The sequence below is a fragment of the Phyllobates terribilis genome, unplaced genomic scaffold, assembly GCF_046119375.1.
Source record: "Phyllobates terribilis strain yellow unplaced genomic scaffold, ASM4611937v1 Scaffold_1__5_contigs__length_1240528914, whole genome shotgun sequence".
Taxonomy (NCBI): Eukaryota; Metazoa; Chordata; class Amphibia; order Anura; family Dendrobatidae; genus Phyllobates; species Phyllobates terribilis.
The window spans coordinates 1,017,421,880-1,017,427,879 of NW_027362761.1; positions in this window are offsets into that span (position 1 = coordinate 1,017,421,880).

Here is a 6,000-nt window from a genome sequence, read left to right on the forward strand (position 1 = left end):
TCTCCACGGCATCTCCAGACTCTGTCACGTTTGTCACATGTGCTCAGTGCGAACCTGCTTTCATCTGTGAAGAGCACAGGGCGCCAGTGGCGATTTTGCCAATCCTGGTGTTATGTGGCAAATGCCAAGCATCCTTCACGGCGTTGGGCTGTGAGCACAACCCCATCTGTGTACGTTGGGCCCTCATACCACCCTCATGGAGTCAGTTTCTAACCGTTTGTGCAGACACATGCACATTTGTGGCCTGTTGGAGGTCATTTTGCAGGGCTCTGGCAGTGCTCCTCCTGTTCCTCCTTGCACAATGGCGGAGGTATCGGTCCTGCTGCTGGGTTGTTGCCCTCCTACGGCTCACTCCACATCTCCTGCTGTACTGGCCTGTCTCCTGGTAGCGCCTTCAGCCTCTGGACACTATGCTGACAGACACAGCAAACCTTCTTGCCACAGTTCGCATTGATGTGCCATCCTGGATGAACTGCACTACCTGAGCAACTTCTGTGGGTTGTAGAGTCCGTCTCATGCTACCATGAGTGTGAAAGCACAACCAACATTCAAAAGTGACCAAAACATCAGCCAGAAAGCATTGGTACTGAGATATGGTCTGTGGTCCCCACCTGCAGAACCACTCCTTTATTGAGGGTGTCTTGATAATTGCCAATAATTTCCATCCATTGTCTATTCCATTTGCACAACAGCATGTGAAATTGATTGTCAATCAGTGTTGCTTCCTAAGAGGACAGTTTGATTTCACAGAAGTTTCATATACTTGGAGTTATATTCTGTTGTTTAAGTGTTCCCTTTATTTTTTTGAGCAGTGTATATAATAAAGCCGGAGCTTTGTTTCAGTCTTTTCGTCTGCTGTGCCGTACTTGAATAATAACTTGCAGTGTTCTTTGGACAACATTACAAGTGGCACTGTGAGCAGGGTACAGTTGCAGAGAAGGAGATGGCCGACAGCAATGTGGCTAATGTGAGTACCGCAGGTAATGGTGGAACCCCTGCAAGGGCCCTCCCTATGAGCATGTTGTTTAGTGTTCTGCCCAAATTTGATGGACAGAATATACCCCTGGCAGACTGGTTCATCAGGCAGAGCGCTGCCAAGATTTATAATGTCAGCCAGAACTACAAGTTGAAATCGCTCTGGCTGCCCTGAAGGGTGAGGCGCGCAGAAATGTTTTCTTGCAACCAGAAACCACACATAGCACCTTAGAAGAGATGGTGAAGTTTCTGGAAGTGATATACGGTGAAACGGCTGGTGCGGGGCATCTCCGGGCAAAATTCTTCTATCGATTGCAGCGAGAAGGAGAGGGAGTCTTCCAATACACCACAGCGTTGCAGGTAGTACTTACAGAGGTACAAAAGAAAGAGGCAGACAGAGTAAGTGGCGTGGTATCTGTAGACTGGATATTACGAAAACAATTTATTCTAGGACTCTACAGTACTTCCCTGAGACAGATTCTGCGTGAGCGAGTGAGAGTGGATTCGGCCTTAAGTTTTCGACAATTATTAGCAGAAGTGGTGGCCCGAAGTAAGGAAGACAGCTGTGCCTCCAGAGTGGTGCGTACGCAGGCCGTCACAACTGTCAGGGGCAGAGGGAATGAAGAGACTCTGCTCAGGGTAGTGCGGGACCTGCTAAGTTCCCTGAATGTTATGCAAGAAAAACTGACACAAATGGAAAAGAGGATGGGAGCCTGCTCCGTTGCTGAGATAACATACCCGGCTTTAACAGATCCTTATCGGACCTTCCCTCTGGTCCCTGAACCTAGACCTCCCTACACTGGTCCGTTAAACTCTTACGGTCCCCCGCCTCAACATCTGTGGGTTAGTCGTGTTACCAAGGTCCTCAAAATCATCCACCAGGGGTCCCCCAGCCTGAACCACTCTACCCGAGGCCACAGTGTCCTTCACTACGGCCAGCCGGTTGGATGTCAAGGTCCCCTCCCACACGCGGACGAAGAGAGGGACGTCAGGTTGCAGAGTGCTGGCAATGTGGAAGTGAAAGACACTTCGCTAGAGAGTGTCGGAGTGATTTGCAGGGATGTCCATCGCCGCCATTAAACTTCCCGCCCCTGCAGTAGTGGGGTGTACTGCCAGGGGAGTAGAAGGACCAACCACCCAGCACAATTCTGAACATCTGGTTGCAGGCTGTCCCATCCTGTGAGCTGAGTTCTAAGGAATCCCAGTGGACTGTTTTGTGGATACCGGATCACAGGTAATGACTATGCCCAAGTCATACTTCAATCGCTACTTCCAGGCGATGCCCAAGCCGTTAATTAGGGTGATGGTGGCTAATCAGCAACCAATCCCAGTCACGGGGGTCATGTGGATGAACGTGCGGTTATGTGGACAAGGTGTGGGAAGGAAAGGTATCCTGTTGGTCACTGAACCATTCAAAGAAGTTGTACCGGTGATAATGGGTATGAATATTCTGTGGGAGTTAGACCAGATCATGTTCACTAAATGGGGGCCTGGCTACTGGAAACAGGCCACCCGGCATAAGCCTACTCAGAATGTGTTACAATGTCTGATCCGTGTTAGCGGGACACAGGAGAGCATCCCAATACACCAGTCTCTGGGAATTATCCGAGTGCCGGGAAGGGCGTCCCTCACCCTCCATGCTGGTCAGGAGGCTATTCTCCCACTGTCTGTGGGGACTTTCCGCAACTTTGAAGGTATGGAGGTGGCTATTGAACCAGTGGGTCTAGATGAAATAGACCAGAATGTCCTGGTGGCCCGGACACTGGTAGTGTTCCGAGAAGGGAGAGTACCCATCAGAGTCGTGAATATGAGGCAGAGAGAAGTCCATTTACCCTCGATAGTGGAGCTGGCTCGTGTGTACCTACATTGAAGTGAAGTGTTGAGTGCAAGAGAAATGACCCTGGCCCCAGTGGATGATGCAGTCTGGACCCTGACGGTCACAGCCAAAGAGAAGGGGGTACTGACTCCAGAATGGAATGGGCGAGTGTAGTGCCGGCGTCCCTGCCCTCTGCTAGGCAGGGACGCTGTTCCCCTCACCGCTCTGCTCCGTGCCCGGCGTCCCTCTCCCGCTCTGCTGGCAGCGCGCGCTCCTTCCCGGCCACTGTGCTTAGGGCGCGCGCGCGCGCCCTCCCTCCCTCTTAAAGGGGCCGCGCGCGCCGTCCTAAGGAGTCCCCGGCCAATGGCCGGAGGACTTTACCATATATAAGGCACCTCCTCCAAAATGGAGGTGCCCGAGCAATGTTGTTGCACCGTTCTACTCTGCTTCAGCCCTCAGGTCCCGTTGCCAGTTACCTGCCAGTTACCTGCCAGATTCCTGCCAGCTTGCTGTCCTAATCCTGCCTGATTTCCTGTTACCTGCCTGCCTGCCTGAGGTCCGACGGTCTGCCTTACAACTCCGGTCAGTCTGTCTAAGGACCAACTTGCCCGCTCACCTGGGAGCGCACATCAGCTACCTGCCTGCTTGCCTGAGGTCCGACGGTCTGCCTTACAACTCCGGTCAGTCTGTCTATGGACCAGCTTGCCCGCTCACCTGGGAGCGCTTCTCCGCTACCTGCCTGCTTGCCTGCCCGGAGGCTCCGCTGTCACGTGCTGTGACCACCAGCTATTCCAGACTCTAGCCCGCTCACCTGGGAGCGCTTCTCCGCTACCTGCCTGCTTGCCTGCCCGGAGGCTCCGCTGTCACGTGCTGTGACCACCAGCTATTCCAGACTCTTGCCCGCTCACCTGGGAGCGCTTCTCCGCTACCTGCCTGCTTGCCTGCCCGGGGGTTCCGCTGTCACGTGCTGGGACCACCAGCTATTCCAGAGACTCTTGCCCGCTCACCTGGGAGCGCTTCTCCGCTACCTGCCTGCTTGCCTACCTGGAGGCTCCGCCGTCACGTGCTGTGACCACCTGCTATTCCAGAGACTCTCGCTTGCTCACCTGGGAGCACACATCCTCCATCTGCCTTGCTAGCCTACCTGGAGGTTCAGCCATCACAGGTCGTACCTACCCTTTACCTAGAGACTGCCCCGGTCACTTGCCGTGACCTCCAGCCCGTTCTTCCAGAGACTGCCCTGATCACTTGCCGTGACCTCCTGCCCGTACACCCAGAGACTGTCCCGGTCACCTGCTGTGACTGCCTGCCTGGTCGCCACCCGCTCCCTTACAAGGACCGCTCCCTTGTATAGTAGCCCAGAGGTTCCGCCTCCCAGACCCGTTACAGTTTGCTCGGGCCATGGAACCCGGTGGCACCCAAGCTCTCTCGCTTTCGGACCTACGTCATGAACTGTCCCGTCAGAGGTCCCAACAGGAGTCCATCCTGAGTCATCTGCGGAATGTCAACTCTTTCCTGGACACTCTGACTGCTCCACCAGCAACCACCGCTAGTGTCATGACTCGCAGCCCGGCAGCGCCGCTGCCCACCAATACCATGGCATCCTGCCCCGGACCCCGGCTTTCTACACCTCCACGCTTCGGAGGCGACCCCGCTCAAGCTAGGGGCTTCATAAACCAGTGCACCCTGCACTTTGAACTATTGTCCCACCAGTTTAACTCCGACCGAGCCAAAATTGCATTCATCATGTCCCATCTCACTGGGGAGGCCCTGGCCTGGCTAAATCCTCTATGGGAGAGAGGAGACCCCCTGGTGTCCAACTTGCCTGCTTTTCTCACGGCTTTCCGGAAAGTCTTCGACGAACCCGGACGGAAGACCTCATCCGCATCATCGTTGCTACGCCTCCGTCAGGAAAGTCTCACCGTGGGCCAATATGCCATACGGTTCCGTACCCTTGCCTCGGAGCTGGCCTGGGATAACGACGCTCTGGTTTCCGTCTTCTGGGAGGGGATGTCCGGCCGTATTAAAGATGAACTTGCCGGTCGGGACATTCCTACCACTCTCGATGACTTAATAACTCTTGCCACCCGGATTGACCTACGGTTCCAGGAGCGTGCCAGAGAGGTCACCCGTGAGAGGAGGTTACCACGTCTAGCTCCTACTTTTCAGAAACCCGTCACTCCTTCTGTCTCTAACCAGGTACACCCTCCTGAGCCTATGCAGGTCGACCAGACCAAGATGGTCAAGACCCGTCAGGACTTACGCCGTGCCGAGGGGACCTGCTTCTACTGTGGCAGTAAGGAGCACCGGATCCGTGCCTGCCCGGAGAGGTCGGGAAACGCCTGTGTCTAGGTTCGCTCAGAGAGGTCCACCTAGACAAGAATAAATCCTCTCCATCCCTGCTGTTGTCAGTTTCAATCGTCTACGGGGAGAACCGTTATTTCGAACTAGCCCAACTGGACTCTGGAGCAGCCGGGAATCTTATTTCACAGTCCCTGGTAGAGAAATACCGCATCCCCACCAAACCTCTGGCTGTACCCTTGTCTGTTGCTGCCGTGGATGGGGGGCTCTTACCACGCCCCATCCAACTCATCACCGAATCCATTACTCTGCAGGTGGGAATGCTGCATTCTGAAAGTATCTCCTTCCATGTTCTGCCTGGACTCTCTCACGCCCTCTTGCTAGGCCTACCTTGGCTCCAGAAACATGCACCCGTTCTTGACTGGCAGACCGGAGAAGTCCTTCGCTGGGGACAGGGCTGCCATAAGACCTGTCTGGTTCCCGTTCATCCCGTCCGTCCTTCTCCTACCCCAGCTAATCTACCTGGACTTCCGATTCCTTATTGGTCTTATGCTGATGTCTTTAATAAAAAGGAGGCAGAGACACTACCCCCTCATAGACCATACGACTGCCCTATCGACCTGTTACCTGGTACTTCTCCTCCCCGTGGGCGTATTTATCCATTATCCGCTGCTGAGACCCGGTCGATGTCCGAATATATTGAGGAGAATCTGGCCAGGGGATTCATCCGGAAATCTACCTCCCCGGCGGTAGCAGGCTTCTTTTTCGTCAAAAAGAAGGACGGCTCTCTCCGTCCCTGTATAGACTATAGAGGCCTTAACCAGATCACGGTGAAGAATAAGTACCCCCTTCCGCTCATTCCGGAGTTATTTGATCGTCTGAGGGGGGCTAGAATCTTCACCAAACTG